Source organism: Corythoichthys intestinalis, chromosome 1 (genome assembly GCF_030265065.1).
Source record: "Corythoichthys intestinalis isolate RoL2023-P3 chromosome 1, ASM3026506v1, whole genome shotgun sequence".
Classification (NCBI taxonomy): domain Eukaryota; kingdom Metazoa; phylum Chordata; class Actinopteri; order Syngnathiformes; family Syngnathidae; genus Corythoichthys; species Corythoichthys intestinalis.
In genome coordinates, this window is record NC_080395.1 from 23,226,125 (window position 1) to 23,252,071 (window position 25,947).

Here is a 25,947-nt window from a genome sequence, read left to right on the forward strand (position 1 = left end):
ACCCAAGCGCCAGCAGAGGGCGACAAAACTCCGAAAAACACAACAAGTACAGCTTTCACAGCATTTGTGCGTTAATTGCGTCAAATATTTTAACGGGATTAATTTAAAAAATTAATTACCGCTCGTTAACGTGATAATTTTGACAGCCCTTATATATATATATATATATATATATATATATATAAATATATATATTTCTTACCTAAAAATGCCATTACGCTTGATAACACACATCACTTAAAAGTTAGGATTTTTTTCCCACCTGTTTTTATTGAATTTCTATTTGTGTCAAGCTATTTTTAAGTTCTAGTTAAGTTTTAAGTTCGTCTAAACTCCAAGTCCTGATAAGATTTTGAGTTTTTACAGTGTTCAAAATAAATGTATGATACATGCTGTATTGGAGCACATTAGGGACCAGTGCTACTTGGTGTTATATCCAGCAATGACTACTGAGCTAAAATTGATAGTAAGCATTATTACATTTTTATTTTGCACCCTCATCACTCCACAGCGCTATGTTATGTTAAAGTCTGTATGTAGCCACGTTAGCCACTCATGGACAGTGGTCATAATTAATTGAAAGCTAGCCCTCCGCAGGGCTAACGATACGTGAGCGAGTGACAGTAACGTTAATCTTATTTAATTAGCGCTCATTATTAGCGCTTAGCGCTCTACTACTTGAAGATGGCGGCTGTTTACCAACTCCGCTGACTCTGTCATTTCGCATCTAGTTCATCATACATGTGATCTCAATGAGACGCATCAGACGCTACCTGCTGCCACCGTAGCATCATGCGGGCTCGTTTTTAGCAACGTCGGCGTTGTTTGTAGCGGCTGCGACTGAAGTAAGTTTTTTTTTTTTAATTGCTTCTTCCTCTACGCATGTGAAATCAACGCGTTCTCCCGCATTAAAAGTAGTCCGAGCAAAACGTGATGCTTAGAGCTGTCAAAATTAAACGATTACTCGAGGTGAACAAAATTACTGGGATCAGTTTTTAAACTCGAGTTACTCAAGTTGCTCGAGTATTCGTTTCAGCTCTGATATATATTCATTCAAAATGTATATGGCAGAAAAAGCAGACAAGGCTGATAAAGCAGTTTCTGCTCTTGCACTCTTCTTCAAAATAAATTGCTGCATTTTAAGCGAAAAGAACTGTTGTGTTTGATAGAATATGTCTATATGCTGCCATAGCGGTTTCATGGCGCGTTACGCCGCCGAACCATTTTTAATTTGTCTGTTTTACACCCTAGAGATCCCCGTTTACAGACACCACACAAATGCTTTTGTTTCAACCCAGCCATAAAAGTGGTAATATTTATTATTCGAAATGTCTATCATTTTTAGCTTAGAATCAACAATTGAATTCTAATATTTACTTTAAAAAATATATATATAAAACTATATAACTATAAAATTATTCACTCGCATATTTCAAACTTTTAAACAAATTACGTAGCAATGAAAAAACTGTCTGTAAATAGGTCACCTATATCTACCTCATAACTATCGCTTAATTGTTTTTGTTACTGTCGCATTTTTCCCCAATATTTTAAATGATAATCGATCCAAACAAAGAAAAATTGGGGGGGGGGGGGGGGGGGGGGGGGAACCGTTTAAAAGGGTAAATATTTGAAAAACAAATATCGACCATTCCTTGATGTCTGCGATTTCTACATTGCAACCCTTGTTAAATCAGTGTTTCACCCATAAAATCCCCAAAAAGTCTGATGTGGCCACTCACAATTGTGTCTTGACACTCTGTGAGACATGCTACACTGAGTTTTTGGATCGAAACAAAGTAAGTACATAATAGTATCTCGTTAAAATCATGGAGTCTTTACGTTTTCTCATTCTCTCACCTACAGTTAGGATTTAGGTTTTTTTGTTTTGTTTTTTAATGCCCTCCTGTTCAAAATGCATCTTCCCCCAGAAAACTGAGATTTTAAGCTTTCCAATGGTGTATCACACATGCATATAGGACAATTTTTAAGTTTGGCAAAATTGGGGGTCTCAGAGCGGAACTTCAAGTCACCTTAGTGTTTTCCGTCATATAAAAATACAATAGATATACAATATATACAATACAAAATACAATACAAGTCATAAGTCCAATTATTCTCGTTTTTGTCAATGATGAAGATAATATTTCGTTGCACATTTTCAAGACTATGACGAGCTAAAAACGTGTCTTGGGAGACTAAAACATAAGACGAGTGCCAGTTTTCATCTGACGAGAACGTGCCATAGTTCCCATCATACGTATATTCATAATGTGTCTCGGGCTGCAGCTATCAAATATTTTAGTAGTCGATTAATCGATGGACTAGTTAGTGCGAATAATCGAGTAATCGGATAAGGAACATGAAAAATTAAAATACCTGAGCTGAGCCTCAAACGGTATAATTTCTTTTAAATGAGGACCTATGTACAACAAAAGAACAATTGGCTAACTTACATAGAAAAGTCCGCTAGCTTAAATGCTATAAAATGCTAAAGTTTTGTTTTGTTTTTTTTTTTTTACAATGTCTGAACAAATGGTTCAGACACATATTCCCACAAAAAACGACTAAATATACCTACAAATTAAATTAAGAATGCATGAAAAAACATTAGCTCAAACAAAAACTTAGCTTACATTGGTCCTAACAGGGAGCAGTTGGATTCAGCCATGTGAAAAGAGGCAGACCAGAGGGCAGTGTATCCACCGTCATCAATAAAACTAAATGCAAATACTTTCAAAATAAACCAATACAACGCCACTTTAATTAAAGGAATACGCGAAGCAACAAAATTAAATTTGAATATTTTTTTCTAATTGAATACTCGAGTTAATCGATTAATCGTTGCAGCACTAAATGAGTCACATTTTCTTATTGTACGTTTATATTCTCAGCCTGCGTTGTAGCAGTGTGTGGGTCGTGTCCGTGACGTGACGGGCTGAGCTTCTACCTCAATCCACTCGTTGCCGTTTAAGTCATCTTTCAAGCTAGGCTGAGCTCTAGGTTTGCTTGTTTTGAAGCACACAGTAAGCTTTCTTATTGTGGCAAGAAAATATGCAATGTTGCTTTAACCTTTAAAAGGCCTGTGCCAAGTGATCATCGCACACTAAAGGCCGTTTCACACTAGCGGCAGTCTCGTGTGAGGGGTTCAGCAGCAACCCATTCATTGTGCATGTGGGAGGGGACTTCTCGGCGAAAGTGAACGTTGGCGGCCGCTTTGGACAGCGCGGGAAGTCTTGAGTAAATTTTCACTGAGGGCGGGGCCCGAAATTGAAACGTATTCTGCAGCGCCGCCTTCAACGCGTCTAATAGCAGAGGGGCAGGCGTATTGTTATCAGTGCTATCAAGCTATTTTGGCAGACAGATACACACAAATCACGGCTGAGGAAACTTTGGTAAATGTGCTTTTTGCTAAGCTTAAGGATAAGTCAATGTGCGTTTGTTTGGAAATGAAGTTCCCGAAGACTCACTAACACTGGTAACAGCTATTATAATGCTCCCTATTCCTTGAAATAGGAAAAGTCGCTGTTTTCTTGTGCAAAAAAATAAATGCATTGGTGCTTGGCACTATAGTAAATCCACTTGTTGGAGTCCACCCGCCTTTCACTTCGTGATAGCGTCGACGTCAGCCTATTTGGTAGAGGTGGGAATCTTTGGGCACCTAACGATTCGATTACGATTCAGAGACTCCGATTCGATTATAAATCCATTATTGATGCCCCCCCCCCCCACACACATTTAAAAAAAAAAAATCTTTTGTATATTTGTTTCAAAAATTGAACAAAAATCCTCTCAGGCTTAAATAAACAAATGACTATTTCAGTATCAAGTTAACAGTTCAAAACAGTAAATAAAATACTCAAGTCCCCATTCTGTGTCAGCAGCTTTAAAACTACATTCAATTAATTTAATGTTGTGAATCAACCGTTAAAGTTGTTAAAATTGCGCCCATTATTCCATAATTTCCCTCATGTCTACTTTCGACATGTGAAAGTTTTAAAACAGTTTCATCATTTAAAGATAGATTCAAGTCAAGATTTTGCAGATTTAGGGGCATTTTAAATAAAAAGTAATTAGGTTGTCTACAGCAGAGCCTTCTTGAGAAGTCTACTGCTTTAAGATGGCGCCTGTTTACTAGCGCGGGAAAGTGTCATTTCACATCTAGTCTAGATATATGTGATATCTACCATAGCCGTATGTTACTGTATGTTTGTAGCAACTAGCAACTGGACGCTGTTTGTAGCGGCTGACGGCCGCAGTCAGGTATTATTGTTTTTTTTCCACCTAGCGGCATTAGCTGCACATGATATTTACTCTCGGTCCATTCCTCATTGCATCCCGAAGACCGCGCTGAGGTGCTGCGTTGTTAAACGCAAATAGTGGGAGGATGCTGCTCTTGTCCCCAAGAATACCGTCTAATAATTCATAAAAGTGAAAGAGTGACTAGCAGAAACTAGCAACTGGGCGCTGTTTGTAGCGGCTGACGGCCGCAGTCAGGTATTATTGGGTTTTTTTACCTAGCGGCATTAGCTGCACATGATATTTACTCTCGGTCTGTTCCTAATTGCGTCCCGAAGACTGCGCTGACAGTTTTATTTCCGCTTTACCTGGTATAATTCAATAATCGGAATTTGGATGTTTGTGAATCGTTCTCGAATCTTCCACGGCCGAATCGCGAATAATATAAGAATCGGAAATTTTGCACGCCTCTACTATTTGGCTCCTCCCAATGGCCGCTTTTCACATTGTGCTAACCACTAGTATTAAAAAGTCTTAAATGTGACTTGTAGCATTAGAATTAACTATAGCATAGCAAGGTCCTCTTAAAATATTGTTTTGTGTTTTATGTCCGTTTAGTGCTCCATGCTTCCGGTTGCAAAAAAAAAAAAAAATATATATATATATATATATATATATAGGAAAACCCTCATCAAGGTAGCGTTGTCGTTGTAGCCAATACAATATGTGCTCGTCTATCAATGTTGACACGAAATTGTTGCAAACATTTTTTTAGTTGATCTTTGGACTAAACCTTTAAACTTTTACAGACGAAGACATTCTGAGTATTCATCGGTTAAAAATAGACGAAGACGAACACATTTTGAAATGACTAATACATGACAAAGACTAATCAGTATTTCGTTCGAAAGACTAAGATGAAAAATTAGAAGGGCTGCCAAAAACACTTGTTGCGATCAGATTTAAGATATTTTGCCAATACCGATCCAAATATTTTCAAACCAGTAAAAAAACGCAAAAAGTAGCATGGCACTGCTGTAAACAAACGTGAGTACCGAATCGGATGTGATCTTGTGACCAAATCCAATAGGCTACTCCAAAACATGCCTCATCGGATTGGCATGTCACTAGTTCAAATATATAATTATTATGTAGAACTGGCATCCAGATATGTGAACATGACTTAGGCTAATCCACATTTACTGTTATAGCAAGTAGTGACGGGATCTGTCGTTCACTTGAGTAAACGAATCCATTCCGGATCGTTCAGTAAAAAGATTCGTTCAAACGAATCGTTCAACGAATCGTTCGCCCCCCCTCATCTCCCTCCCCGCCCAAATGAATCGTTCGGTTAGTGAACGGGAAGTGACGTTGCCGAACGAATCACCAAAGACCGCTTCGCAGTATAACTGAACGGGAAGTGACATTGCTTGGTCCCTCCCTCTCTTGCACATTGACCACTCGTTGTAGTTTCAGAAATGAGTGACAGGCGATATTCTGCTTTCACAGACAGCCTCCAGACAGTCTTTCCCCCCTGCCTGCACGCTGGCTGCTTATTGGCCACACGTGGAAATGAGTGACAGACACCTTGATTCTGTTTCCGCTCCCTCCCCTGCCCGCGATGAGGCTGGTGTCTGATTGGTCGTGTGCGATGTCAGAAGACGCTGCCGCTTGCTCAACGCCCTCCCACGCAGCGAACAAGCGCCACCAACTTCATAGAACGAATCAGTGCAGATGGTGATTAGTTCGGTCTCGTTCACCCAAACAATTCGTTCAAAAAGAACGAATCGTTCGCGACCGATACAACACTAATAGCAAGGGGGTAGGTTTGGTCTCAACATTGGTAGGGACGATATTCCAGCATAACCTGCGAATACACTTTTTGCTCGGGATGGGACATTAATAAGACCAAACAGATTGGGGGAATGGGGGCGAGGGCTACATTTCTGACGAATGAGAACCTAATAATTGCTATGCTAAATCAGGGGTGCTCATGACGTCGATCGCGATCGACCAGTCAATCGCAAAGCTTGTGTGGGTAGCTCGCGGCATCCCAGCCAAAACTTTTTTTTTTTAATGTACATAATTATGATTGTTGTGTATGTTGTGTTGTGAAAGCTACATATGAGGTTATGCAGCATCCCTCTCTCTCTAAGCAGCTTCTTGCTAACGTTTTTCCTAGTTCCATAGTTTCCAGCAGAGTTCACTACATTTCTCAATTTAATGTTAACAGTATAAAACACAAAGAGAAGAACACTTCTCTCGAAGCAGCTTCCTACTTGAGTTTTGCAGGTTAGCAACTAGCAAGTTCACACAGTTTAATGTTATGCCAACAGTAATGCAGGTTGGATGTATTGTAGCAAAATTAATGGTGTGTTCCCCACTTCCAAAATAATGATGTCTCTTTTTACATTCCTAACAGTGGCTGCTGCTGGCTGAAAAAACTTGTCATATCTCCAATATCTAATGTGCGTGTGCGTGAGGGTCAAGTCATCAACCAATCAAATGTAAGTTTAGGAGGGAAAAAATGGACCGGCACATTCAACAAGTGAAAAGATGTACATGTAAATCTAAACATAATGAAAATAATTCACTGAATAATGGTGGTGTCAATTACAACAATTAAAACATATGGGAAGACAAGAGAATGACCTATATAACTGAAGTCATTATATAACACAAATAAGGTTGCTTAAAAGTTGGTGGGGACAATTTGAGCATTCTGAAAAGTTGGTCGTGTTATGTCCTAACTGTCCCTATGCAAGCCTATGCCCTTGCTGTATATTCATTTGAAGAGTGCCAAAATGAAATAAACTGAAATAAATTACATAAAACAAAATACATTGAAATCGATAGATGAATACTAAACTAACAGCATATTTAACAACACATTTAATCATGTTTTGATTTAATTGTGGCACTGCTGGTCCTCCATAAGAGCTACAAGTTAAGCAATCAGGCAAGTGGTGTGGTGTTACTGATGACGCACACGTGACAGTGTGTCCACTGGATTTACCGTCAGTCTATTTTGGGTACTGTAAACTCAGTCACAGAAACATGACACTTTTTGAAAGGTGCAAATAGCAGCTCTCCAAGTAGAATAAAATGTTTTTTATGTTTGAACTCTTTCAGTGTCACCGACAATGTGTGTGCTTTTTTTTTTAATGAGTTTAACTAGATGTCCAACCCATTCCAAGACAGCAGACAGACATTGAATAGACGCTGATTTTCCATCAAAATCATCAGTTTCGTTGACATCAAAATTTTCGAAGTAAAGTGACATTGAAACAACGTTGTTCTATGGTAGTGGTTATTAAACTTGCCAAAGGTATCAAACCCCACAAGTTTCACATGTGGATTCACCGAACACTTCGGACTTAGATAATTTTCCCAATTCAAAACAGATATATCTAAGCTAGCAAGCTAATAATTTAGCAAATTCCCGTTTAAAATTATTCTCATTTTGAAAGCATGTTTTAGAAACGGGTCAAAATTTGAGACCACACTTGGTCTGTTGTATTCCCTCATACCAAGGGCGAGTCAACCTTCCACTCATCAAATCAGTTCCTCTTCCCATCAGATCCAGGACTAGCAGCTAAAAGAAATGGATTAAGCCTGTAAATTGGGAGCTAACCAGTCTAAAACCTGGTCTAAAAAGTCACTTTTCCTAGATTTAATCAACATATGAAAATAGGGCTCTGCGTTTCTTTACCTTCGCCGAACCCCTTAGACTTACTCACCGAATGGTATGTCAGGCGATGGTTGGGTTTAGGGCTGCAGCTATCGAATATTCTAGTAATCGACTGAAAATTCTATCGATTAATCGGATAAAACATTTTTTAAATTTTTTTTTTTTTTTAAGGTAAAGAGCAATTATGAATATACATGATAAAAGAAGACATTTAATCCAATATTGAACCATGTTCAGTCAATCAATGTCTTTATTTCCAATGTACATTGTTGAAAACAGCCAACAATTGCATCTCAGATGTGACTAGGAAAAAAAAAATTCACTGCTTTCACTCAAAAAACTTAAAATCTTATATATAAAAAAACAACATATTTCTTACCTAAAAATGTAATTACGCTTGATAGTAGGCCTGTCACGATAACAAATTTTAGTGTGCGATAATTATTCTCATAAATTATTGCGATATGCGATATTATTGTGCCCCCACCCCCAATTTTTTAAACCAATTTACAATAACACAGTGCGAATACAGTATATATTAATAGATGAAGTACACCCATTTAAACGCGATATTTACTCTTAAATTCAAATCTACTTTTTAAGAAATCACAACTAAAAACAATAGACCATACCTCTTAAGTAAAAAACAACAATATTTATACTGCACAGAAACACAGAATAAATAAAATGTGTTTAAAAAAAAAAAAAATGCACTTAACAACTTCAGCATTTAGAAAAATTTTTCCCGTCATAGCTTCTGCAATGGTGTTCCATAGAGATGCAATGATACAGTTAAGTCATGGTTCGGTACGAATTTTGATACGAGGGACATGATTTTCGATCCGATTCAATACATTTAATGCTCTGTAAAAAAACAAAAAACAATTGTATTTTTTGTTTTGTTTTTTTTGCTAACGAGCAAAAATTAAATTGCCATCATATAAACATGCATTTTAGTGCATAATATTTATGTGCTTACTTCTTACTGATATGAAAAAAAATTGCATAAAAGTGCTGAGAACAATCTTTACTGTTTGTAAAGTGAGGCAGGGCACACCGTTGATTGCTACAGCTCTCTTAGTAGCTAGGTTTACTACATGAGCAAGACATCCTATTTATGGTCCGAATCCATTTGTGTCACGTACTGAATTAACAATACTTGCAACATTATCTATAGGCACTGGTATGGATTGATTTGGCCTTCTTAATCTCATGTGACAAATGACAGTTTAGAATTCATCGATGTAGTATATGGACTACATGTCCCATAATCACTCTGGGCTCACGTAGCCAATGGCATGGGAAGTAGCACATCTAGTTTGCCATTTCATGATATCTAGTGTGTGCGCGCATTAAAAAAAGTTAGCAAGCGCCGCTGAAGTCACGTCTGCTTTTGTTTAGATGCATACAGGAATAAGGTACTAAAAAAATGCCTGCAGAAAATACTTAAATGTAGTTATATCAAATAAGGACGGTTTAAACACGCTACGTGACTAATGTGGTCAACTGCTTTAAAGCTAACACAAAAAAACACAATGGTTAAAAGTATGAGAGGGTAATACATGCAAAAAGTATCTTTGAGGCTGTGAAAAGGTTCTAAATAACTAAATAAAAACAAAAATAGTGAGTAATCGCCGCCTCTAACAGATGTGCGCATGCGTGTGAATGCATGCGCAAGCGCCCTGAGCATTGTGTAGGACGTTTCGCCGCGTAGTAAGGAATGGCCGAACACAGGCGCGCCATAGATGGTCCACAGTCACTCCGGAGCACTGACGCGGCCGGTATATGTTGAACAATAGGATATAATGGGAACAATTGGCTCTGGCGCTAGTTTTTGGCGGACCTGGAACGAAGATGCATTTTGCGCAGTTGGTAACGAACTTTTAACAGCACGTCTGCCGCACGCGCACACACACGTGCACGCGAGGCGATAAATCGCAGCGGAAAAGTTATCGCCTCCATTTTTATATATCGCGCGATAAATGGAATTATTGCATATTGCGACAGGCTTACTTGATAGCACACATCACTTGAAAGCTATGTGTTTTTCCCACGTGTTTCAATTGAATTTCCATTTGTGTCAAGCTATTTTTAAGTTGTAGTTAAGTTTTAAGTTAGTCTAAACTGTAAGTACTGATAGGATTTTGAGTTTTTGCAGTGTTCAAAATGTATGATACCTGCTGTATTGGAGCACATTAGGGACCAGTGCTACTTGGTGTTTTATTCAGCAATGACTACTGAGCTAAAACTGACAGTTAGCTTTATTATGTTTTAATTTTACACCCTCATCACTCTACAGCGCTGTTTTTTTACAGATTAAATAAAGCCTGTATGTAAGACACGTTAGCCACGCATCGACATTGGTCATAATCATTAGAAACCTAGCCCTCCGAAGGGCTAACGTTACGTGAGCGAGTGACAGTAACGTTTTGTTTATTAGCGCTGAGAAGTCTACTGCTTAAAGATGGCGGTTGTTTACTAACGCTGCCCAAACGCGGCCGAGTCTGTCATTTCGCATCTAGTCCTAAACGCATGCGATATCTATGAGACGCAACGGACACTACCTGCTACCACACTAGCATATTGCGGGCGTAGTTTTTAGCAACGTCGTCGTAGTTAGTAGCGGCTGTCGGCTGCAGTTTTTTTTTTTAATTGCTTCTTCCTTTACGCACGTGACGTCAGCGCGTTGTCCCGCATTAAAAGTAGTCCGGGCAAAAAGCGATGCTTAGAGCTGGCAAAATTAAACGATTCCTCGAAGTGAAAAAAAATTACTCGGATCAGTTTTTAAACTCGAGTTAATCGAGTATTCGTTTCAGCTCTAGTTAAGTTAACATTGTTTAATAGTTGATGAACTAATTTTGACAAATAGTTGATTTATAATTGACCGGGAAATTTGATTGATAAGTTATTTAATCATGGATGAGCGGGCATTTTGGTTGAAAACATAACATTGATTCAGCGTTGTTCCAATATTATTAATAATCGAAATGACGTTAGGTTTTGTAAGGATTTCAACGTTGAAACAACATTAATTGAGGGTGCAAAAGTCACGTTGATTCAACAATACAAGACCGACAACGGAATGTTGATCCAACATCTTTTCAATGTCGGTCTGCTATTGGGATTTTAAGTGGGAGGGTGCCTCCCTCCCACTTTAAATGGATTGGACGTCTATCGCTGTCAATGGCAGCCCATGAATTAAATTCATGATGATGATGATTTATGATGTTGTCTAAAATTTACAGTTTTTTTTGTTTTTTTTCCCCCCAAACACAACAAAGGGCCTTGATGTTACTCACTAGGGCGGGGGTCCCCAACAACTCCAAAAAGGGCCACAGTTGGTACAGGTTTTTCTTTCCAACCGATCCAGCATAGATAGTTTAACCAATAAGACTTCGACTAAAATAACCTGACCGCAATCAATTGATTGACAACAGATTGGTGGAAAAAAATGCCCCCTCGATCGGTGGAATTAAAACCTGAACTTACTGCGGCCCTTTGCGTAATTAGATGAGGGGTAAGGGGGAAGAAACTGCATGTGATCTTTTAATAGTTGACATGAAATGCAGATTTCCAGTGTTGACAAAAAAAAAAAAAAAAAAAAAATTCAACGTACACTGCAAGACAAGTTCAAGGTCGAACTAACAGACTGAAAGTGGCATTAGCGCCAGTGGAAAAATTCGCTCGATAATCAAGAACATCGAATAAAATGTAGTTAACTTCTATTTTTGATCGTGCCACACTTAATAGGCCTCATAACAAATTTTAACCACCATCATTATTAGTTCAATTACAATAGTTAAAGCTATTGATATTAAGACTACATTTCGTGTGAAGCCATTTGCTTTGAATTGCATTTAGCTCCCAACGTGAAGCTACGAATAAGGAAAGCTATGTTAACAGGAAAGCTGCCAACATCTTAGCTTAGCATTGCCATCAACAGCGCTAACTCGACAAAGCATCTGAATAGCGTCTGACATTCGTTTATGACTATTCATGATAAAAGAAACATTTAAACACGACAATAAACAAAAGGGCAAAGCCTCACCTTGATTTTCCTGTTGTTGGGGGAAGCTGCGCCGTTTAGATTGTGAGAGGTAGAAAGATTCCGGAAGTCACGTGGCCGGGTATAAATAGCATGAACGTCTATGGTGTTGTTCGGGTAACCCTTCATTGTACGTCAACGTCAGCGCCATATTGCATGTGGTTACGGGCGGTGACTCTTTAAAAAAAAAAAAAAAAAAATGAAAACAAATAAACAAAATAAGACTTTTCATTAATGGCTGATTTTAAGCAACTTTCAGGCGCAGAATGTGCAGCAACCATGTCACCACCCATTCGATCTATACGTCAATTTAGCGTGTTACCTATGTAGGTAGATTTGTGTCTTTATTATTCAATCAAAAAAAAGGTGCTTCAATTAAAAAAAAAATAGCTGCTTCAATCAAAATACATATCTTCAATCGAAAAAAATATCACTTCAATAAAAAGAAAAGTGTTTGAATGCAAAAATAAATTTGAGACTCAAAAACTAAAAAAAAAAAAAAATCTTGCTGCTTCAAGCTTTTCAGGCTTACGCCATTGGTGTAGCCACTTGTCACTCAAACATGTCTGACCAATACGCAAAGTGTATTATTTGTGTCAAAATGATTCAATCCAAAAAAAAAAAGTTAGTTCAAAACTTCTTCCACTTCAATCAAAAAGAAATCAAATATAAATAATACCCCCCCCAAAAACAACATACTTACATATATATATATATATATATATATATATATATATATATATATATATATATATATATATATAAATATATAAATATATATACATATACAAACATATACATATACATACATATACATATACAAACATATACATATACATACATATACATATACACACACACATATATGTATATATATATATATATATATATACATATTTACATTTACATATATACAAATTTATATTTTCGGCTTTTTTCGCACAACGCCCGCCCTCCAGTTATACTGTTTTGTTGCTTAGCAGGCAGGCATAGCACTTTCAGTTTTATTGTATTGTAGCCTACATGGGACAATAGATGGAAATTGTTTGTTTATATTTTGTCACATCACATTACAGTCTGTTAAATTAAACTGTCCATCTCAAATAAATAATTTGAAAATTTACACCGTTATTGCTTGCAAAGCATTAAAAGTATTGCGTATGTTGTCATGACAAGCTGGTGGCAGGGGTGGGGTGGGTTGGGGGGGCCCTACAATGGCCTCTTGTCCCCGGGCCATTTGATATACTGCCAATGGAAAACCCATTGGCAGTGTATCAAATACTTGTTCTCCCCACTGTGTGTATGTATATATATATATATATATATATATATATATATATGTGTGTGTGTGTGGTGGAAAACACAGACCATACTGAAAAAGCAGTTTCTGCTCTTGCACCCCTCTTTAAAATAAACTGATGTATTTCGAGTCAAAAAAACTGTTGTGTTTGATAGAACAATATGTCTATATGCTGCAATAGCAGATTCATGGCGCAATAAGCCTCCAAACTTTTTTAATTTGTCCGTTTTACCCCGGAAATTACTGTTTACAGATGGCGCGCAACCGTTTTTGTTTTAACCCAGCCATAAACCAAGGTAATCAATTATTTCAATCATTTCTGGGGGCGGGATTCAATAAGCTTCGGCTTCTCCCGTCTGCCCTTTTCTTTTCGGGTTCATGCCTGAAGGGAAAATACATTAAAAATATATATATATATATATATTTCTTATTTAAAATGTCCGTCATTTTTAGCTTTGAATCATCAATTGATGTCTAATATTTTGTTTAAAAAAAAAAATACTTTAACAAAATTATTCACTCATATATTTTAAACTTTTATACAAATGACGTCACAATCATAAAAATGGTGTCTAAAAAAGTCATGGATATCTACCTCATAACTATCACTGAATTGTATTTTTTTTTGTTACTGTTACATTTTTCCGATATGTTAGGTGATAAATAATCGATCCAAACAAACCTGAAAAAAAAATTTTAAAGGGTAAATATATGAAAAAAAAAATCTAGACCACTCATTGATGTCTGCAATTTCTGCATCGCAACCCTTGTTATATTCCCATGTTTCACCCATAAAATCCCCAAAAAATCCAGCTGTGACCATTCACAGCTGTGTCTTGACACTCAGTGATACATGCTACATGGAGTTTTTGGATCGAAACAAGGTAAGTATGCGATAATATCTTGTTAAAGTCATGGCGTCTGTAATTCTGCTCTCGCGTGCTTTCACCTCTAGATACGGTTTTGCTGTTTAAATTTTTTTTTAAATGCCCTCCTGTTCAAATTTTTTTCTTCCCCTTAGAAAATTGAGATTTTAAGCTTTCAAATGACGTATCACACATGCATAATGGACAAGTTTGAAATTTGGCCAAATTGAGGTTCTCAGAGCGGAACTTCAAGTCACCTGAGTGTTTTCCGCCATATATTATTATTATTATTATTAACTTTTTTTTTTATTCACACATTCATACAAATTTACAAACAAAAAGCGGGCTAACACATTTGCAACATTCTGCCATAAAAACCACAGATAACACTCTCCATCATAATAAACAGATTCCTACTTGTTTGCCATATTTGTATTATTAACATGATAAACAGACAGACCGGTCGGTTCAGTTGACGTCATTGAGAGCGTGAGATTTTTTTTCCTAACCACTAGAGGACGTTGTAGTTCAAACTTTCCCAGTAATGAAACTGCTCGGTCTTTAATTTGCTCTCCAGAAGTTGTTTGCTAAGTCAGGGGGACAATTAAATCCACTTTCAACAAGTTTAATGAGATCAATTAGAATAATTGTTTTGAAAAGCACTGCAGATCCCGTCAACGCTGTAAATCCTGGATTAGCAGCCTTCATTTGATTTGCATACTCTAACTCCTCTCTCATTTAGCAGGAAACCTTGGATCAGGTCTGCGCGCTCATTTATTAGTCGACTTTTAATTAAAGCATTTTGCTCCGAATCGCTACGTTTCAATGCACTTCAGTGTTTCTACTTTTCTAGTGAGAATCCAAATTGAACTGAATTGAACACCCATGTTTCATTTTTTGAAAACTAATCCCACATTAGGGCTCCCACAAATGATCCTTTTGTTTGATTAAACAATGATTAGTTTTGCAATTAGTCGATTAATCGGTTTATATATAAATATCACATATCAGGTACTGTTCTATTACTATTTTAGTGGTAAATGTGCATTAAAACCAAAAACTAGGCGCTGAGAAAAAGTGGACTAATATAAATATACTGTATAACTGCATATTGTTGTTTTTTGCAAAAGCACTTGTTTGCAGATATCTCTCTTTGATAAACTACCAAATTAACCAGTCTGTTTTCATTCAAAACTTCAGCTATCAAAGAATATTTATTTTCTTTTTTCCCGTGATTGGGAAACCCCCCCCCCAAATATTCAATTTTAAAATAAATTAATTGAAAAGAGAATATTTAGTAATTTTGTTTGCTTTATTTTTCTAGTTGTACATTTTTAAATATACTATATTATAAATAATTAAAAAAAAACACAACTTTTTTCAATCTGCAATTTTCCCCCTTTTCATTTTTGTTTATTTTGAAATGTAAAAATAAATAAATAAATAAATAAAAAAAACTCAAACCCTAACCCCCAAAATGAATAAATCTGAGAATATAATGTTTACGCATTTTTGGTAAAAATATAAAAATGTTATGAAAAATAAAATAAAAGACAACATTAAGTGTTTTTCTTGTTTTATTATTTAATAACTAACTTGTTGGCTTTCTTAAAATTGAAGTACATTTTCAAACATCATAATTAATGTATATATTAAATAAAAACACACCTATTAACGATTTGCAATTTGTTCCTTTTATTTTTATTTTTAAATGTGAAAAAAATAAAAAATAAATCTGAAAATAAAATGTGTTTACCCATTTTTGTTAAAAATATTATGTAAACTTTTTTAAATAGAATAAAAAGACAATGTTTTGTGTTTTATTATTTCGTTTTTAATTTACATATTTTAAAATACATGTTTTGAATAAACAAAATGTATTTGCAAATAAATAAAAATACAATTATAGAAAATTACTATAAAGAGGCTTAAAAAAGTGGAATTGGACAATTTTTAGGTCGGCCATTAAAACAGTTGCTGATTAATTCATTAATCATGGCAGCCCTATTCCACATTCACAATTCCACATTTTCGCACTATTTCATAGGTATCTCAGACCTTTTACCATCCTCCTTGCACATTTTTTGACTGATACAAACCATCTGAACTTCAAATCTCACAATTTCTACAACCTAATGAGTGTAATTTCTGCTTCTGCTCAAAGATATTCTCAGTAAAACACTCCAAATCCAGGGTAAAACTAATTCCCAATCTAGAAGTGTAACACTTTGTCGTCTTGTTAAGTGCAAGAGGTTCCAGAAAGGTCAGCCAGAAAGAAGCATTTTGCGCACAACGACATGCATGATAATGTGAAGGTCAACAGCATCCTCATCATACATGTTAAGATGTTGCACTCGAAAGCATCGGCGATCCATTATCAGTCCGCTCTATGCTTCACAACAGTGATCACCTAAATGTAAATCTACTCAAGGCTAACAGAGCAAAAGGTGAAGGAGAAATGGAGAGCGAAAGGGATAAATATAGGAGGGCGGTGCTGCAAATTAATTGCTGACAAAAAAAGGACGCCTGACCTAGACAAACGAGGAAGTACAAGGTCTGCATAGCGGGGAGGGAGGAGGCTGCTGGGGCCGGGCTGGGCCGAGCCGGGCCACCAGTACCGTTGGCCTGCTCTCTCCCTCCCTCCTTTCTCCTGCCTCCTTCAGCCACATGATTGTGAACACACACACAACAAGCTCTCCTCCCCCAGTGGAGTTGATACTATGATAATGGAGCATTCCTCAGTGCTGTTTCTCATTCATGCTGGCTGCAGTCAGGGAAGAACATGCATGTTTTTCCTTTTGCAGGCCACTCATGGGTGTGTAACCTGAGATGCTAGCTCCACTAGCTCCCTTTCTTGGTTATGAGATGGATACTTACCTGTCTCCTCTCGGCATTGATCATTTATCATCGACGGAGGGGAACGCATGCTTCATGCTGACGTGTCCACATCCTGAAGAACTGTGAATACGTTGTGCATACTAGATGGCCATGCTGTAAACTGCTTGTCCTTACTACAGTTGAAGAAAATAGCATCAGAATCCTAGTTTTTTAACAAATATTATTATTAGGTCTGTCAAACGATTAAAATTTTTAATCCAGTTAATTACAGTTTAAAAATTGATTAATCGTAATCAATCGCAATTAATCGCAATTCAAACCATCTCTAAAATATGCCATATTTTTATGTAAATTATTGTTGGAATGGAAAGATAAGACACACGACGGATATATACATACAACATACTGTACATCAGTACTGTATTTGTTTATTGTAACAATAAATCCACAAATGGCATTATTAACATTCTTTCTGTTAAAGTGATCCACGGATAGAAAGACTTGTAGTTCTTAAACGATAAATGTTATAGTTACAAGTTATAGTAATTTTATATTAAAACCCCTCTTCATGTTTTCGTTTTAATAAAATTTGTAAAATTTTCAATCAAAAGTAGAGTTAATATAATAATAAGAAGAATAAAAATAACAATAATAAAAATAGAGTGACCAAAGTTTTATGTGTATTTTGCATAGCTATTTTGATATGGAATTCCAGTTCATTTTGCATTGTTGTTTAACTGTGTGTCAGAATAAGGCCTCATTACTATAGACTGAAGTGCTTTTCTTTTTGTGAACATTTTTTTTTTTTGAGAGATAAGAATATTATTTTTGTTGTGCTTTCACTAAACGATAATTATGTTTGTTGTGAAGGAGTTGCCGAAGCTTATGCCAATAAACGGCGCGGTCCAAAGAACGCCTGTGTCCACTCGCCTTTACTGTATAAAATATAATGGGAAAACCCATTGGCAGTGTATCAAATACTTGTTCTCCCCACTATATCTGTACATATCTTACCCAAAATACAATAAGAGACACATAATTGCCAATAAAAGAAAGAAAACTTACCGAGATATGTGTGGAGCACAAATAGCAATTTGCATTGCATTGTGAATACAGCATAAACGTCTCACAACTACTAATTCTACCACGTTTAGAAGAAATAACATGAGTATGGAACGGCGCTGCCCCCAAGCGGCCGGTGGCATTCTCTTTACTCTTAATGTCCATAAACGGCCTCATTGTAATCTGTTTGAGGCAATATGCCAGCGGGTCATTCATTGCATGCGTTAATTGCGTCAAATATTTTAATGTGATTAATTTTTAAAAATTAATTAACGCCCGTTAACGCGATAATTTTGACAGCCCTAATTATTATTATTATTATTTTCAGTCATTTTTCTGCTTCATCAAAAACTGAACACGATCAGTCACTCAAAAGAGAAAAATGTTGGACAAACACGGGGCCGGATATATGGGGGAGGCCGGGGTGGGCACGGCCCACCCAGACATGAGTCGTGCCAACCCAATTAAAATGTCGGGAATATCTATTGTAGTGTCGCACTGGATATAGAGAACGCACGAAGAGTTGGTCTCACCTACTTTTTTATTGCAGGATTAACGGTTACTGTAGGCCGCAACCACGCCGAACAAGCAATCACCAAAACAAGCTGTTTTTCCAACCTTGTTTGTTATCCGCGCGCTTCCTCTCTCTCCTCCAGACACATTCTCATAGTCAGACATCTGGGCATTAATGACGTCACCAGCCACAACAAAGCGTCGCCATATTGAAATGGGGGCAAAACACGAGTCACAAGCAATTGCTCTGTCGTGCATTGTAGTATAAACACGTTGAACTTTTGTCTCATTTGCGGTCTTTTTTCCGTCAGAATGACTAAAAGTTGCCGTGTTGCAGGTTGTAACACAAGGAAGAGTTCAGAGCCGCATTTAAGGTTCTTCGTTCTTTCTCGTGAGAAGAAAAAGGACAAGCAAATGGCTAAAAGCAATCAATCGAGGAACAGTAAAAGAAGACGGTTACATGGACCATTCTCGCCAGTGGGAACCTAAATCCAGGCACATTTACATTTGCAGCCGACATTTTATTACTTGTGAGTAAACTTTAATCGATTTTTTTTGCCCCAATTAGCTGCTAGGATTCAATAGACCAGGCAGTGGTTATTATTACCGTAACCGACAACTCGCAAAGCGTTATTTTTCTTTTGCCATGAACTGCTCTGATCGGTCAATCGGTATATTCTTGGCCTGGTGGGAATTGGTTGTTTTGCCGTGACGTGTTCACAGCTAAATAACGCTTGGAGGCGAATTACCGGTTACGACAGAAATAATCACGCCGTATATACTACCAGTTTTCTTAGTTCCACACAGTACATATTCCACGTAATTGATAAAGGTCAACTTACTGGGTGACTTTATGAGGTAGTTGTAGATGTTTCCGAACTCCACTGCTGGCAATTCCTTTGGATTGTTTATCCAGCTATCAGCTGCGACTTTGTATGGGCAGATTTGCAGGCCAATACACGCTAATTTTAAGTTGTATCGTCTCCTCGCGTCTGTCGGCAGTGAGTCTTGATAATAATAAGTCATGTTGAAGACGTTTTTATGTAAAAAAGACGCAAAACACAGCTGAAATATATCAATTTCAGACAATGTTTGTCTACGGATGTTTACCTGTGCGTGCCCCATCTCAAAATGGCGACATGTTGCTATGCGAGATGACGTCATCGTGAATGAAATAAAAACAAATAACCCCCCAAAAAATTAATGCAGCCTCAACGGGACACAAGCCAGTGTCCTACTTGCACCCGTCCCAAGCCCAGAGAAATGCAGAGGGTAAAAAAAAGCCTGGAGTGGGGGTGCCCACTCAAGATTTCTTCGTGTCCACTCTGGTGGGTAAACCTAGATCCGGGTCTGACTACTGTATTTTTTTCTCCCTTTGAACCTTACGGCTTTAATTGGCCGGTTTCTGTTTGCTGTGTAAGAGGAATTTTTTTGCAGGCCCCTCCAGACAACCAGCCAAATGCCTGGCTGAGATATTTTAACACTTAAACATCATGTAGCAGTTTACATGGTGACGCTCCAAAGAAAACAACAAATTTCATGTTTGCATTTGCATGATTCCATCTTGGTTCCGTCTCTATTTGAACGATTTTGCAATTCCGCGTGAAAATGATTATTCATGCCAGGCCCTAGAGGGCAGTGCAGTTCGAAGGCGACAGCAAATAATGCACTTCCTTGACAACTACAGGCCCAAGTACACTGCATGCGTGATCGTTGCGGTTCCGGTCCGGTTCAGTGTTGCCTGCGTGCCACGCAGTCCGTCAAAAACAGGCAAATCATACCGGCTGCTGCACGGCTGCGGTCCGCCAACCTCGTCCCCCCCCCGTGAGCTCTCGCGTGATCGCGCGCGATAATGTGCCATTTAAAACAACGAAAAACACACGGAGTCTATACTCATCAGAGAAGCAGAGAGAGAGCACATATTTTCTTTGCATATTGATATTTTAGTTAATCTGGAATTAAGAGACAGACATGACTGAATCATGATGAGATCAGGACAGAAAAACACACATAATAGGACACCTTGCAGCGTCCTTTTTAAAATTGTCCTTATAGAAAGGATCTGCTGCATCATAAATGATTTTGTGGGTTTCCACCTCCATGATGAAGCGCTCATCATCCATCTTCGCTCGTGTTTAAACCGTAATTAGGCACCTGGGTTGTTACGTCCAGGCCCAGCTCCGCCCATTTTGCCGGATGCGTGTCCGGCAAAAATAGAAAATAGCCTATACCATCCGGCGGGCATGCGGCACGCCGGAGGTGGTTCGCAGTCAAGCCGGAGCACTGACGCGGCCGGTATACGTTGAACAATAGGATATAATGGGAACGGATTGGCTCCGGCGCTATTTTTTACCGGAGTCGGACCGGAACCGCAACGATCACGCATGCAGTGTACTTGGGCCTTTACCTCCTCAGCTCGGTAGACAACATACCCACACTCTCGAAGCAATGACGTCCATGCGTTTTTTTTCTTCTATCTTTCAAAAATGCGCTAATAAAATATATTTAAATTAAAAATATTATAAAACAGTAAATTAAAGCTGCTGTCCTGCCATATTTGCTGATTTTAATGTTTACTACTAGCGACTGCACATGCTCAAAGTGACATTTGCGAGTTCCATTCATATGGTTGCGGAGCAATCCCCGCAATTGAATCGTTCCGCTTTGGAGGCCAGAATGAAGGGTTTACATCTTCGCCTTATGTTTTCGCCGTCACCATGTAAAGGAGAGGCCATTCCACAATTGTTGTCTCTCGGTGTCCAAGCGTCACCATATAAACAGCCCATATACAGTGGGGCAAATAAAGTATTAAGTTTTCCCACTTGAAAATATTAGGGAGGCCTGTAATTGTCAACATGGGTAAACCTCAACCATGAGAGACAGAATGTGGAAAAAAAAAACAAAATCACATTGTTTGATTTTTAAAGAATTTATTTGCAAATCATGGTGGAAAATAAGTATTAGTTCAATACCAAAAGTTCATCTCAATACCTTGTTATGTACCCTTTGTTGGCAATAACGGAGGCCAAACATTTTCTGTAACTCTTCATAAGCTTTTCACACACTGTTGCTGGTATTTTGGCCCATTCCTCCATGGAGATCTCCTCTAGAGCAGTGATGTTTTGGGGCTGTAGTTGGGCAACACGGACTTTCAACTCCCTCCGCAGATTTTCTATGGGGTTGAGCTCTGGAGACTGGCTAGGCCACTCCAGGACCTTGAAATGCTTCTTATGAAGCCACTCCTTTGTTGCCCTGACTGTGTGTTTGGGATCATTGTCATGCTGAAAGACCCAGCCACGTCTCATCTTCAATGCCCTTGCTGATGGAAGGAGATTTTCACTCAAAATCTCTCGATACATGGCCCCATTCATTCTTTCCTTTACACAGATCAGTCGTCCTGGTCCCTTTGCAGAAAAACAGCCCCAAAGCATGATGTCTCCACCCCCATGCTTCACAGCGGGTATGGTCTTCTTTGGATGCAATTCAGTATTCTTTCTCCTCCAAACACGAGAACCTGGTCATTCACTAGGTCCCCCCGTGTGGTTCTGGGATTTTTGCTCACCGTTCTTGTTATCATTTTGACGCCGCGGGGTGAGATCTTGCATGGAGCCCCAGATCGAGGGAGATTATCAGTGGTTTTGTATGTCTTCCATTTTGTAATAATTGCTCCCACAGTTGATTTCTATACACCAAGCGTTTTACCTATTGCAGATTCAGTCTTCCCAGCCTGGTGCAGGTCTACAATATTGTCTCTGGTGTCCTTCGACAGCTCTTTGGCCTTGGCCATAGCGGAGTTTGGAGTGTGACTGACTGAGGGTTGTGGACAAGTGTCTTTTATACCGATAATGAGTTAAAACAGGTGCCATTAATACAGGTAACGAGTGGAGCCTCGTTAGACCTTGTTAGAAGAAGTTGGACCTCTTTGACAGCCTGAAATCTTGCTTGTTTGTAGGTTACCAAATACTTATTTTCCACTCTAATTTGAAAATACAGTAAATTCTTTAAAAATCAAGCAATGTGATTCCGTTATTGCCAACAAAGTGTAATTGACAAAGTATTGAGATGAACTTTTGGTATTGACCAAATACCTATTTTCCACCATGATTTGCAAATAAATTCTTTAAAAATCAAACAATGTGATTTTCAGTTTTTTTTTCCCGCATTCTGTCTCTCATGGTTTAGGTTTACCCATGTAGACAATTACAGGCCTCTCTAATCTTTTCAAGTAGGAGAACTTGCACAATTGGTGGTTGACTAAATACTTATTTGCCCCACTGTACTACAGCTCTGCGCGTCTTCTTACCTTTCTGTTTACGGGCGGCCGTGGCGCAGTTGGTAGTTGGAGTTGTCCTTGGACTGAAGGCTCAGCGGTTCGATTCCCGGCTATGACTGCCCACTGTCGAAGTGTCCTTGGCACTGAACCCTAATTTGCCTCCAATGGATTGACAGCGCCTTGCATGGCAGCAGCCCCATTGGTGTGTGAATTTGTGTGAGAATGGGTAAATGAGTGCTAATGTAAAGCACTTTGGACATGGTAACCATGTAGATAAATGTGCTATATATGTATGGTCCATTTTACCGTTCTGTTTGACCCCTTCACATAACCACGCCCACTATACGCCCGCAAACTGGGCCCATTAGAGGCCCGGGCCCCGGTGCGTTGGCAACCCCAGCACCCCCTAAGTTCCGCCGCTATGTCTAGCGCCATAAATATTGGCCAATGAGTACCCTTTAAGACAGGGGTGTCAGGCCGGTCCTCAAAAGGCCGCAGTGGGTGCTGGATTTCATTTCCAACCAAACGAGATGAATACCTTTCTGGCGACTTACAAGTGTAATCAGTTGATTGCAGTCAGGTGCTGCTTGTTTTTAACAGAAATCTCATTGGTTGAACTGTGCTGGATCCGTTAGAATGAAGTCTGTGGCCCTTTGTGGAATCGTTTGACACCACTGCTGTATATGGTGAAGAGCCCTCCGTCAACAAACACGTTTGGAGGGAGTGTCGTATTTGGGGGTCACGTTTAATGGTGTTAAGCATCTTTATCAATAGTTGATCATGAAAACAGCAAAGCTGCACTCCCCGTCGGGGAATCGAACCCCGGTCTTCCGCGTGACAGGCGGAGATACTGTCCACTATACTAACGAGGAAGTTGATAGTAAGGAAGCAATTGGCCGTGAGTAGTCTGAACCTGGTCAGAAAGCAGTCACGAGTTATATACTGTAGATGCTGAGAATAATTTTGTTTTCAAATTTTTATTTATTTATTTATTTCAAATTTAGCATTCGAAACAGATACATATAAGACATGTTTTCACTTTTTTTTTTTTACCAAAGCAAAATAAAAAAAACAACTTATGTATGTATCTATTTTAATAAATGTTTTTTAAGCACTTCTAATGTCATAACTATTTTAGTTTTAAACATGTTACTGTCCCATCAAATTATTTTTAAACAAGAATAAAGTAGAAAAATTGTTGTCTTTATTAAATGCTTCATTGAGTGAGTCCACTCAAATCCGCTCAAGCTGGTCATGTACACACAATGAGATGCCACAGCAACTGTTTAACAAGTTAAATGATGATTGACGCATGCAGCGCTTTGAAGCTTCCGTTTCCAAGCATCTGTGGTAAGATCAAACTTTAAACGTCAGTCCATCATCGTTAACTTTAATAAGCAACTCCAGTGCGATGCCTGACCAACAAAGAGCAGCAAGAGGGAGAGTGAGACAACGAGATCGACTCGGGACGCCTCATCTGTATTTATTTATTTATTTATTTTTAGAAGTTTGAAGAGGGAAGTAGCGAAGAATCACTGTACCACACTTAATCCTGAATATCAGGGGTGCCAGACGACAGACGGTGGTCCTCAAAGGGTAGGCCACAGTGGGTGCTGGATTTCATTCCAACCAAACGAGATGAGTACCTTATCACCAATTTGGTGTCTTACAAGTGTAATAAGTTGATATCGGTCAGGTGCTGCTTGTTTTTAGCAGAAACCTAATTGGTTGAACTGTCTGTGCTGGATCTGTTGGAATAAAGACCAGGACATACTGTGGCCCTTTGTGGAATCGGTTTGTAACCCCTGCTGTATAAATGGTGAAAAGCCTTCAGTCAACAAACATGTTTGAAGGGAGGATGATTTATTGGGGGTCACATGTTTGGTGTTTAGCGCCTTCTTCAATTATTGAAGATGGAAAAAAATTTTAAACTGAACTCCCCGTCGGGGAATCGAACCCCGGTCTTCCGCGTGACAGGCGGAGATACTGTCCACTATACTAACGAGGAAGTTGCTTAATACCGATGGCAGTTGCCCCATAGTATTCTGCACCTGGTCAGAAACCACTGCATGGATTTTGTTTTTACATATTGGTAATTGTAGCAACATTTTTTTTTTGTTTTTTGTTTTTGTTTTTTTTTTAATTAAGCACTTTTATGTTTTCAGACTGGCTATCAAGACACCAGAAGGACTTGTGATACTGTTTGGCTTCATATGAACAACAAGGACACAGCATATGAATGACAAGACCGTAAATTGATGTGCTTATGATTTTAATTTTGTAAAGAGATCAGTAGAGATTTTTGATCAATCATATCTTTCTGAATTAAAACACTTATGCCTGTGTACTTTTTTTTTTTTTTTCACATTTTGTTAAATTTGGATGGTGTGGCTTATGGTCAAGCATAGACTTCATAATATATTGACGGGTCACAGGGCGTGGGGCCGATTAATAGCGGGACTGCATTGTTGGCGTGGTCGTCAAAGCTGACGTTTTTCTTTTTCGTTGAAAAGTCTTGTGAATAAATTCTTAAATCCCTGAATTCTTTATAGATATGGACGTAAAACAGTCTCGATTCTTGGTTAAACGCAACAAAAAAAAAACCTCCAGATCGCATTTATTTTACGAAAATATGTCGAAGTACGATGCTAGTCTGTCAGTCAATGTGGCGGCCGTCTTATGTAAACAGAGCTTTTCCGGTGAAAATTTTTGTGAATAAATGCTTAAATCCCCTAATTCTTTATAAATATGATCGTAAAACAGTCTCGATTCTTTGTTAAAAGAGTTAAAAAACGGGCAGTTGAATCTATTTTACGTAGATATGTCAAAGAATGATGCTAGTCTGTTAGACATGTGGCAGCAGCCTTACAACAAACAGCTTTTTACGTTGTAATTGTTGTGAAAAAACAAAAAATATAATACCGTATTGGCCCAAGTATAAGACAGCCCTGATTATAAGACGACCCCCTCTTTTTCAAGACTCAAGTTTGAAAAAACACCAAATTAATTTTTATACAGAAAATAATTACAGTACATCTGAAACAAATGATTATAGCAATATATTTGAGAGAAAAAGCATGTTATTTTGCCTCATTCAAATCTTAATATCTGAACATTTAA

The 25,947-nt window shown here is 38.2% G+C and overlaps 1 protein-coding gene and 2 non-coding genes across 6 annotated transcripts in view; all 3 read right to left on the bottom strand.

The window, feature by feature from the left end:
- The window catches only part of marchf7 (membrane-associated ring finger (C3HC4) 7), a 28,321-nt gene extending 16,277 nt beyond the window's left edge, over positions 1-12,044 (bottom strand). For all 4 annotated transcript variants that reach the window (XM_057846403.1, XM_057846419.1, XM_057846410.1 and 1 more), the window contains exon 1: positions 11,979-12,044. The gene's annotated coding sequence lies outside the window, so the exon portion shown is untranslated. The remainder of the gene's footprint in view (positions 1-11,978) is intronic.
- Positions 12,045-23,627: 11,583 nt separating this feature from the next.
- Positions 23,628-23,699, bottom strand: trnad-guc (transfer RNA aspartic acid (anticodon GUC)). Its single transcript has one exon. It is a non-coding gene; the product is annotated as a tRNA-Asp (tRNA).
- Positions 23,700-24,763: 1,064 nt separating this feature from the next.
- Positions 24,764-24,835, bottom strand: trnad-guc (transfer RNA aspartic acid (anticodon GUC)). Its single transcript has one exon. It is a non-coding gene; the product is annotated as a tRNA-Asp (tRNA).
- Between the last annotated feature and the right edge of the window lie 1,112 nt (positions 24,836-25,947).